The sequence below is a fragment of the Hyla sarda genome, chromosome 7 (assembly GCF_029499605.1).
Source record: "Hyla sarda isolate aHylSar1 chromosome 7, aHylSar1.hap1, whole genome shotgun sequence".
Classification (NCBI taxonomy): domain Eukaryota; kingdom Metazoa; phylum Chordata; class Amphibia; order Anura; family Hylidae; genus Hyla; species Hyla sarda.
The window spans coordinates 84,181,991-84,193,429 of NC_079195.1; the positions used below are offsets into that span (position 1 = coordinate 84,181,991).

Genomic DNA, 11,439 nt, shown 5'->3' on the forward strand with positions numbered 1-11,439 from the left:
TTTACTTGTGATTGGTTCTTGCGTTGCAAATTTTTGATGACTCTTTGCAAATGTTTCATTATAAAAGATATAAGGCGATGCGCAATTTTTTTTTTTAACTACAGCAGTAAAATGACAAACACTACCAATGTAGCTCAGTTAGTCTACCACTAAAACATCCGTTCTCAGGCCTTGTATGATTGAATTGTCCCCGCCTTACATAGATTGCTACATTGAACATGTGTAACCTTACTACTCATCAGAACATGTTACTGGGAGCCTAAGAATACATTATGCTTTTTAGCACTGCCAGGCAATTACATTGGTGGTGGCTTCATTATAGAATATGAGCTTACATAATTCTTAGAGATGAGATCCAGACATCAGATTTATTTTGTCTGTTACTTATCTGCGTTTTATTACGCCTTTATTGTATAATATTAAGATTTATATTAAATGAATGGGACCCTGTTCGTGTAAATACTTTGACTCAGAAGCCTAAAATACTTCTACTCTAGTATTTACTATGTGCTCATACATGTCCTGTTATTATTATTACTGTCACTGCTAAAAATAAATGGAATTATTTATGTATTATAATTATATAACGTCATCAATATAGTATTTTCTTTTAGTTTATATGTTAGTAATATGATTATCATTGGATACATTTATTTTACTTACATTTGGAACAATACCAGGTTGTTGTGTATAGTATTGGTGTGTATAGTGTATAGTATTGGGGGTAATATTTTCCTGACTCTTTGTCATGTATACAGTACCTAAAGCAGTTATAGAGGGGGGGTGTAAAATAACTGTAAGTTGTGAACTTGAGAATATCATAGTTTACAAAGAAAGAAAACAAAACCCACAATATTCCAAAGGGCCACATAGTAACCGTTTGTATGGTTGAAAAAAATACAAGAGGCCGTCAAGTTCAACCTAGAGACAAAATATTAGGCAGTGGTATAAATGTTATGGCTGTTGGGACATCATTTTAGTCAGTGATATTAACCCCTTAAGGACGCAGCGTTTTTCAGTTTTTGCATTTTCATTTTTTCCTCATCACCTTCTAAAAATCATAACGCTTTCAATTTTGCACCTAAAAATCCATATGATGGCTTATTTCTTGCACCACCAATTCTACTTTGCAGTGACAATAATAATTTTACCAAAAAATCCACGGCGAAACGGAAAAAAAAATCATTGTGCGACAAAATTGAAGAAAAAATTTCATTTTGTACATTTTGGTGGCTTCCGTTTCTACTTATATAGGTTGGATATTGTCGTACTTTGGAAAAAAATCATAACTACATGCAGGAAAATTTATATGTTAAAAATGATCCTGTTTACAATATCCATTGTGATGATCAGAGTGAACATTTCCTAGAATTCCCACCTATTCTCTAGAGAATTATTGTTTTATATCATTATCCTTTTTCTCTCTCCATTGTAACATTCTCAAGTTTTTGAGGAAACACCTTGTTGATGTACCAGCATTTTCTTCTGTTGGTATGATCCTTCAAATTGTTGTAATTTTCTCTATATGATAATCATTTTTTTTTCTCTCCTGTTTCTTTGTTTTGAAAACATGTAAAACTTATAAATAAACAGTTATATAAAAAAAAATTCTCATCTTCTAACCCCTATAACTTTTTTATTTTTCCGCGTACGGGCCGGTATGATGACTAATTTTTTGCGCAGTATACTGAAGTTTTTATCGGTACCATTTTTGTATTGATCTGACTTTTTGATCGCTTTTTATTTATTTTTTCATGATATAAAAAGTGACCAAAAATACACTATTTTGGACTTTGGATTTTTTTTTGCGCGCACGCCATTGACCATGCAATTTAATCAACGATACATTTTTATAGTTCAGACATTTTCACACGCGGCGATACCACATATGTTTATTTTTATTTACACAGTTTTTTTTATGGAAAAAGGGGGGTGATTCAAATGGGGGGTGATTTTAATGGGGAAGGGGTTGAATGACCTTTTGTTCACTTTTTTTTTTCACTTTTTTTTTTTGCAGTGTTATAGCTCCCATAGGGAGCTATAGCGCTGCACACACTGATCTCCTATGCTGAACCCTGCAAAGCCATAGCTTTGCAGGGATCAGTCAGATAGGGGCTCGATTGCTCAAGCCTGTAGCTCAGGCTTGGAGCAATCAATCCCCGATCGGATGCCGCAGAGAGAGGTAAGGAGATCTCCGCCTGCGTCCCAGCTGATCGTAACATCGCGATTGTATCGCAATGTTCCGATCAGCCCGACTGAAGGGTTAACAGCGTGCTGCACAATGATCGGTGCCGCATGCTTTTAGCCCAGGGTCCCGGCTATCGTTAGCAGCCGGGACCAACCCGGTGTGATGTGTTTTTCACACCGGGACTGGGCTTAGGGCGTACAGGTACGCCCTAAGTCCTTAAGAGGTTAATATTATAGCTCATGGGACACAATATTATGCAGTGTTATTAATTTTATGCATCATGGAACACAATATTAGAATGTGGTATTAATGTTATTGCTCATGGGACACAATATTAGGAGATGGTATTAATGTTATGGCTGATGAAGCACAATGTTAGGAGGTGTAATTAATGTTGTGGATCATGAAACACTATATTAGTCGGTGGTATTAATGGTATACAATGTACGATACTATAAATGATCTGTTGTAGATTCCCCTCTAAAATAATTCAAACCCCTTACATAGAGGCATCTATATTCATTGATATACACAGCTATGTTACTTGTAGGAGTGCCTAATGTGAGAAATAGGGGGATTGACTGTTGGAAAATGCTTTGTTTATACAGCTGTTCTGGGATATGGCTATGTAAGCAGCTTTTGCACAGTTTTTAAGGGTGTAATAGAAAAAACCTGCCTGTACCCCGTTTTACTACTCTGTGGACTGTGTGGCTTCTGTACAGAAAAATGTGCTTCTGCTGAAAAACTCTGTTTAGACAGCTTGGATATATTTCTTTTACTTACATTTGGAACAATACCTGGTTGCAATGTATATTATTGGGGTAAATCTTTGTCCTGTATACAGTACCTAAAGCACTTATAGAAGGGGGTTGTAAAATAACTGTAACTGGAAGTTGTGAACCTTGAGAATAACGAAGAAAGAAAACAAAGAAAGAAAACAAAACTCAGAATGCTCCAAAGGGCCACATAGTAACCATTTGTAAGGTTGAAAAAGGACAAGAGACCGCCGAGTTCAACCTAGAGACAAAATATTAGGCAGTGGTATTAATGTTATGGCTCATGGGCCAATATTAGGTGTGGTATTAATGTTATGCAATATACTACACTATAAATTATCTGTGTTAGATTCCCCTCTAAAATATTTTAATACCCCTTACATAGAGGCGTCTATATTCATTGATATAGCCCCTACATACACAGCTATGTTACTTTTAGGAGATGGTAATTATGTTATGGCTGATGAAACATATTAGGCTGTGGTATTAATGTTATGGCTGATGGGTTTATAAAACTGTATCAATAGAACTAATCATATATTCAAGCACGTTTCCTAGAATAAAGCATTTCTACATTCATAGGGTTAAATATATCTAAATATTTTATATAAAAGTTAAGTGCCTGGTTAGATGCAGTTTAGATATTGAAACAGTCATTAAATAATATTCATAAGACACGAGTACAATGTAGAGTAAAATTACATTAATATCATACATTTATTTACAGGGATAAAGAAACGCAGTACAGGAGAATTTGTATAGCTAAACGTATTTATAGAAATCAAATGATGCAACGCGCCGCAAATCTCTTTTTCAATTAGGAGTGTAGGGCTCTATAGTATACATGCTAGGTTTACCTCCTTTAACTTTTTATCTAGTTTTAGGAATGGGGCATATTGTAAAATGTATGGTAAGAAATGACAGAGAGCTAAATGCATACCAGATGTTTGTTAATTATAGCACAAGGCGCGTCGTATAGCATCAAGCATTCATTGTATACTGTGAAAAATAACTGAAGCGATCTGATTGTTTGCCTGGACAACTCAGCAACTTTTCCTCATGACATTGTTGATAAATCTCCCCCCAATATCCTTACATTTTTCTACTATACTCTCAGAAACTATAAAAACATAATTACATAACTAAATAAGAACAGCTGCCGTAGAAGCATTTTAGTCTGCTGCTGGACATGTCCACATATAAATATTCACTTCCGTTTAGGAGACTATGTGTAACGTCAGTGAATGTGAGAGTAAGGGGGGGGGCGATGCTATGCAGGTAAGGGGGCGTGGCCTAGAGAGGCTCTGCTAGAAAAGGGGGCATGGCACCTATCACTTTACTCCCGGTGGGCGGTTTGACTAAAGGTATCCCCTCCTCACTACTAGAGGCAAATTCAAGATTAAGATCAAACACATCTTTTGCTAAAACACACGCACTACAAACCAATATTTAATGTTTATTACATTTTCACTTATGCTACTATGGATTTGCTCATTCCATTGGCTTTCACAGGTTGGCAACAACACAACAGCAAGCTCCAAAGCGACGGCCACAAATCTTCAAGCCAAGACTTGAGTTAGAGTTATTTACAGATGAGGAAACTGTCCATAATTTTCGACTCCGTAAAATAGCCATTTTGGAAATTTACCATCAAATTCGTCACAGACTGGAGAGTGAAACTATGCGAACCCAAGCCATACTTGGAATGACAACATTTTTGTTGGTTCTTCACTACCTGGCAACAGGAAACTTTTAACACTGTGTAGCCAGAAAACTGGGCATAAGTCAGCCAACATTCAGCAGAATTTTAAGGCAAGCTATCTCTGCAATTGTGGTAATATGTGGCAACTATATTAAATTCCTAATGCAGCCGAGTGAACTGCGAGCATTTAAACTAAAATGTTATGCCAAAGCAGGGTTCCCTTAGGGTTGATTGACTGCACCCATATTGCCTTCATTCCACCATCCGCTGATGAACACATGTATAGAAACAGAAAACTTTTTCATTCAATTAATGTCCAAATTGTTTGTGGACCTGACTTCCAAATCACTAATATAGTGGCACATTATCCGGGAGGAACCCATGATGCCTATATTTTAGGACAAAGCACCATAGGAGAGATGTTTCGGAGCGGAGCCTATGGGGATGGTGTGCTACTTGGTAAGTATGCTGTTTTGTTTAACCCCTACAGGACCCATGACGTACATGTACGTCATGAGTCTGCTCCCGTTCTATAACGTGGGGCCACAGCCAGGACCCATGGCTAATAGCGCGCAGAACCAATCACGGTGCCGCGTGCTATTAACCCTTTAGATTCAAATTAAAGATCCCAAGGATCAGTGACCCAAGTGAGGGGTGGACTAAACAACTGTTTATTATATACTGCAACTCAGTCCAAAAGGACTGAGTAAAAAAGTCCACTTGTTTTCCCTCACTGTAATTTGTTTAAAACTTAACTTTTATTACTGAAAAAATAAATTTATATGAACTGAAAGTGAATTAAAAGTCCAGCATCATAAGCACACTCTGTGATCTCTATATACTGTTGTCCATTTGGACTGACATTGATTTTCAGTAATCAGCACACCTGCAGTGTGTGCCGATAGTTGTGGCTGATGCTGATATAAAAATTTCTCACACTGCCCCCCCTAACATGTTTCGTCACTACATCTGACGTCTTCAGAAGTTGCTCCCTCTGTTATTTTTACCGAAAAATGTACTGTGTAGAAACGGAAGCCCCAAAAATTACAAAATTGAGTTTTTTTTCAATTTTTTTCTCACAATGATTTTTTTTCGTTTCGCCATAGATTTTAGGGTAAAATGACTGATGTCATTACAAAGTAGAATTGGTGTTGCAAAAAGTAAGCCATCATATGGATTTTTAGGTACAAAATTGAACGAGTTATGATTTTTTAAATGTAAGGAGGAAAAAATTAAAATGCAAAAACGGAAAAACCCCAGGTCCTTAAGGGGTTAAATAAAATGTTATTGATTATTTTGGATTAGTGAAGCAAGGAGTACATCAGGGCACAATAATCTGTAAGGCATGTGACAAGGAAACTAAGAAGCTACTAATTATGTTTAATAAATATATATATAGATTGAAGACATTAACCCCTTAACGACGCAGGACGTATATTTACGTCCTGCACCGGCTCCCGCGATATGAAGCATCTCATCGCGTCGGTCCCGGCGCTCATCAACGGCCGGGACCCGCGGCTAATACCACACATCACCGATCACGGCAATGTGCGGTATTAATCCTTTAGAAGCGGCGGTCAAAGCTGACTGCCGCTTCTAAAGAGAAAGTGAAAGTATCCCGGCTAGTCAGTCGGGCTGTTCGGGACCGCCGCGGTGAAATCGCAGCGTCCCGAACAGCTTACAGGACACCGGGAGGGCCCTTACCTGCCTCCTCGGTGTCCAATCGACGAATGACTGCTCCGTGCCTGAGATCCAGGCAGGAGCAGTCAAGCGCCGATAACACTGATCACAGGCGTGTTAATACACGCCAGTGATCTGTGTAAGAGATCAGTGTGTGCAATGTTATAGGTCCCTATAGGACCTATAACACTGCAAAAAAGTTTTCAAAAAAAGTGTTAATAAAGGCCATTTAACCCCTTCCCTAAGAAAAGTTTGAATCACCCCCCTTTTCCCATAAAAAAAATAAAACAGTGTAAATAAAAATAAACATATGTGGTATCACCGTGTGCGTAAATGTCCGAACTATAAAAATATATGGTTAATTAAACCGCACGGTCAATGGCGTACACGTAAAAAAATTCCAAATTCCAAAAAAGCGTATTTTGGTCACTTTTTATACCATTAAAAAATGAATAAAAAGTGATCAAAAAGTCAGATCAAAACAAAAATTGTACCGATAAAACCTTCAGATCACGGCGCAAAAAATTAGTCCTAATAGCGCGTACATGGAAAAATAAAAAAGTTATAGGGGTCAGAAGATGACATTTTAAACGTATACATTTTCCTGCATGTAGTTATGATTTTTTCCAGAAGTACGACAAAATCAAACCTATATAAGTAGGGTATCATTTTAACCGTATGGACCTACAGAATAATGATAAGGTGTCATTTTTACCGAAATATACACTGCGTAGAAACGGAAGTTACAATATTGCACTTTTTCTTCAATTTTGTCGCACAATGATTTTTTTTTCCATTTTGCCGTGAATTTTTGGGTAAAATGACTAATTTCACTGCAAAGTAGAATTTGTGACGCAAAAATTAAGCCATAATATGGATTTTTTGGTGGAAATTGAAAGGGTTATGATTTTTAAAAGGTAAGGAGGAAAAAACAAAAGTGCAAAAACCCTGAGTCCTTAAGGGGTTAAAAAATACTTTACCAACATATTGACCAATGTTCACACAAGTTAAAATTGTATATCAAGACAAAAAAAAAAAAATATTTGTGTACATCAGAAAGCAACGTGGAACCAGGTGAGGCGGACTAGAGGAGACAGGATTTTTCATTAATAATTGCACAAAGGAATGAAATACTTTTAGCATACTGGATGTGTTGTAAATGTGTTGTAGAAATTATGTTGCAATTGCCCATAGCCTTTATTAACCTTATGCAATCTTTTTTGACAGGTGATAACAACTATCATCTGACAACCTGGCTACTGACTCCTTATTTGAACCCAACCACAGAACCTGAGACAAGACATAATCGAGCACACAGGAAGATATGTTTAAATTGGCTTTTTGGAGTGCTTAAGAGTTGCTTCAGATACTTAGATGTGACAGGGGGAGCTTAACTATACAAGCATGAACTTTTTTGTGAAATTATTGTTGTGTGTTGTGTCTGTCACAATGTGGTTAATGCACATTCGATACCTATAGAATTAGCAGATGACCTCTGTGAACACATTTCTTTTCAGAGGCTGTAGGGACTTGAGACAAGCAATGCTGGAATTGCTTTGCGTTAGCCCAACATTTTTTTTTGAATAATTCAAAGGAGGACGAGAGAGCTCATCCTCCTCCTATTCTATAATTTTTTCTATCTGCTATTCTGTTTTTTTTTATACATCACATACATAAATTTTATTTTGCATGTTAATGCTTGAAAACTAGTCTGCCCCATTGTCGTTGTCCTAGCCTAAGAAACAGATACACTGTCCACTTCATGTCATTGCCAATGTATTTCTAACTTCACAAAATTACAAATACTTTGACATGTTTAAAACATGGATCATTTTCTAAATGACAAAGATTGTTTTAAGGCTAGCCTGATTGGATTACTAACACTTCTTTGAAAAAAATTGTGTTGTGTGTAGCTTCTTACATACATTAAAATGTAGAATGACGTTTTTAAATTCAAAACATAAATTTAAAAAAATAGGAAAGTGTTTTGACATGTGTGAGATTCAAATAATGTATACACTTGAGATTTATGTCAGATTTAAATAAATGTTTAATCAATCAAAAAAAAAAAAAAAAAAGCCCAAGAAATGAACATTGATGGGCCAAGCACAACATATTGCAATTTAAAAAAAAAAAAAAAAAAAAAAACTGACAACAATTAGGTTGATGTGTAAGAACCTTATAAAAAGTTTTTTTTTTATATAAAAATAAGGTATGCACACAGCAAAACATCACAGCAGAGAATCAAAAAAGAAAACAGGTACATTACATAATCATAAATCAACATCTACTACAACCATCTTGAGACAAAGACAGATTAAGAGGTTGAGAAAAATCAAATTTCATCCAACACCTGAACTAATGCATTGGACATTACAGCTAGACAGTTTTCTATATTTTTCAATAGGATATATGTATACAAGCGCTACCTATGGCCGGGGGTGGGGGGGGGGGGGGTGTTGCAAAATAATTAGCTGCCGATTAAATATATAGTTCCCTGTATGCCATATACAATGAAAATAAAATCTAAAAGAGAGTATTAATCAGTGCTATATATATATATATATATATATATATATATATAGATGTGGGACTAAAGCATAGACATATATATATGGAGTAAAATAAATATACAATATAAATATTGGTATTACTATAACAATAAAGTGCAATGCAATAGTCTGCAGTTACCTGTTAGTGATGATATCGATTGATATACTTGAAAATCGGCAAAGTGCAGTGTGCTGTAAAGAATGTATATATATATATAGATATATTAAATATCCAATGTATCAAATCAATCTATGATATACTGACATAATCAAGAGATGGGTACCTGTGTTATATATATATATATATATATATATATATATATAAAGCATAAATCATCGGTAGTTGCAGTATCTTGTAATACCTTTTTTATTGGACTAACAAGATTATGTAGAGACAAGCTTTCGGGATTCCTCCCTTTATCAAGTCATAAGCATTATGCTTATATCTTGATAAAGGGAGGAATCCCGAAAGCTTGTCTCTACATAATCTTGTTAGTCCAATAAAAAAGGTATTACAAGATACTGCAACTACCGATGATTTTGCTTTTTGCATCACTGGACTAATACGGCTACTCCTAACTAATATATATATATATATATATATATATATATATATATATATATATATAAAAATATATATTCTTTTAGCACTGATTAATACTCTCTTTTAGATTTCTATATTTTTCATTGTGTTATTTAATGTGTCCATGGATATTTGATTTCTCTCTGCACATACATTGATACATATCCTCCTGTCCTTGTGTTTCCTCAGTCTGAACCCTGGCCTCTGAAACATTAACAAGTGGCTTGTCTGTGGGAGGATGTTCAGCTGAGGAAATAAACAAACATAGGCCAACAATCAAAATTCGTGTGTTTAAAATCAAGCAAAAATAGTGGGTCAACAGCAACAATCCAAAAAAAAAAAAAAAACACAAAGACTTATCCCAAAATTTTAAATGCTAAATTTACGCCATGCTTAATGTTGTTAAGTTAGTACATTTCCCATAAAACATGTTTTGGAAGATAAAAAAACAAACAAACATAAGAAGGTGCAAAAGTAACCAAAACACTAGGGTAAATAACTAGTTTAACAGTTGCCTATAGCAACCAATATTATATTCTTCTTTGCTTGTGTTACCCAGCTTTAATAAAATAAAAAATATTCAGATTTTTTTTTACTTGCACCAGGTTCTAAATATTAACCAACAGGACATTTCCAAATTTTGTATAAACGTGTAAAAATTGTTATTTGTTAAGTTTTAGTAAATATTGTAAAAAAATAAAAATAAAAAATAAAGGTTTGTGATTACAAAATGGTTATCTTTTCTTCTGCACAGCTTGGTAAAAATCTCATACTTTCATAAAAAAAAAAAAAGGTTACAATGTATAAAATAAAAATTTTGAGAACATTTACCTTGTTTCCGGGATAACGCCATTACATCCATCCATTATTTGAGGTCGAGAATATGTGGCAGCAACCTTTTCTTCAACAGGTGACAAAGACACATTAATTGGGGCAATGAAACCAACAAACTCCAAACCAGTGAACAATAAGGCGCTGAGGGACCAGGCAATAGGCAGAACAATCAGTTTATTCCCAACATGCAACGCGTTTCGTGCAACTGCGCTACATCAGGCATCATTAGTTGGTTGACCTCCACCTGTTCCCTGGTTTACTAATTAAAGACAGCTTGGCCTTCACTATGCATCACAGATCATGCCATTTCTTATTAAGTTCTTTCACTGTTCTTTTCTCAAGACCAAGTGAGTTTACATTTTTCATAATGTCTGCCCACATTGCATTTTTTACTCTTAGGGTATGTTCACACTGAGGAATTGGGGAGGAAATCACACTGAAGATTTCCACCCCAAAATACAGTTTTTTCTACGCTCAGAATTAGCAGCGATTTCGCTTGGAATTCGCGCAGAAATCGTGCGGAAATGCAGGCTGGAGTGTGGGTGTAATATATGTATTTTTTTATTCATAAATACTCCTCTTTTTTTTTCATGCAGAAATTCTGCGCGAATTCGGCACGAATTCCGCGAGGAAATGCTTCTGACTGAAAAAAAAAATAACATTGATCTCTATGGGAGAACGACGCTGATTCTGCCTCAAAGAAAGAACATGTTCTTTCTACAAGTGGACCATACTTCCTCGTCAGAATTCTGCTTGAGGAAATTCCTCAGTGTGAACTAAGGGGCAGAAATTCTGTACAACTCTATGGGGTTTTCACTGCTGAATGATTTGGAGAGGAAAAAGTGAGCAGAATTACTCGAGGAAATTCTTCTCCAATTCCTCAGTGTGAACATACCCTTAGAGGAATTTTATAGGTTTGTTTCCCAAACAACTGAAAAAACTTGCTAACAGCCTGAAATGAGTATGGTACACAAACTAAGTATTGCAAAGCAGGTCAGAAACACCCAAAGGAGAGGGGCAAAAATATTTTAACAACATATGATACATATATTTAAAAATGTAATAAATAATTATTGAAAACATGTAAGAAATGCTGCGGTAGATTTTATGAAACCTGTGCTACA

The 11,439-nt window shown here is 35.5% G+C and overlaps 1 long non-coding RNA gene across 3 annotated transcripts in view; it reads left to right on the forward strand.

The window, feature by feature from the left end:
- Positions 1-8,348, forward strand: part of LOC130282031 (uncharacterized) — a 125,161-nt gene extending 116,813 nt beyond the window's left edge. For all 3 annotated transcript variants that reach the window (XR_008846219.1, XR_008846218.1, XR_008846220.1), the window contains one exon: positions 7,574-8,348. This is a non-coding gene — a long non-coding RNA (uncharacterized LOC130282031). The remainder of the gene's footprint in view (positions 1-7,573) is intronic.
- Positions 8,349-11,439: the final 3,091 nt, after the last annotated feature.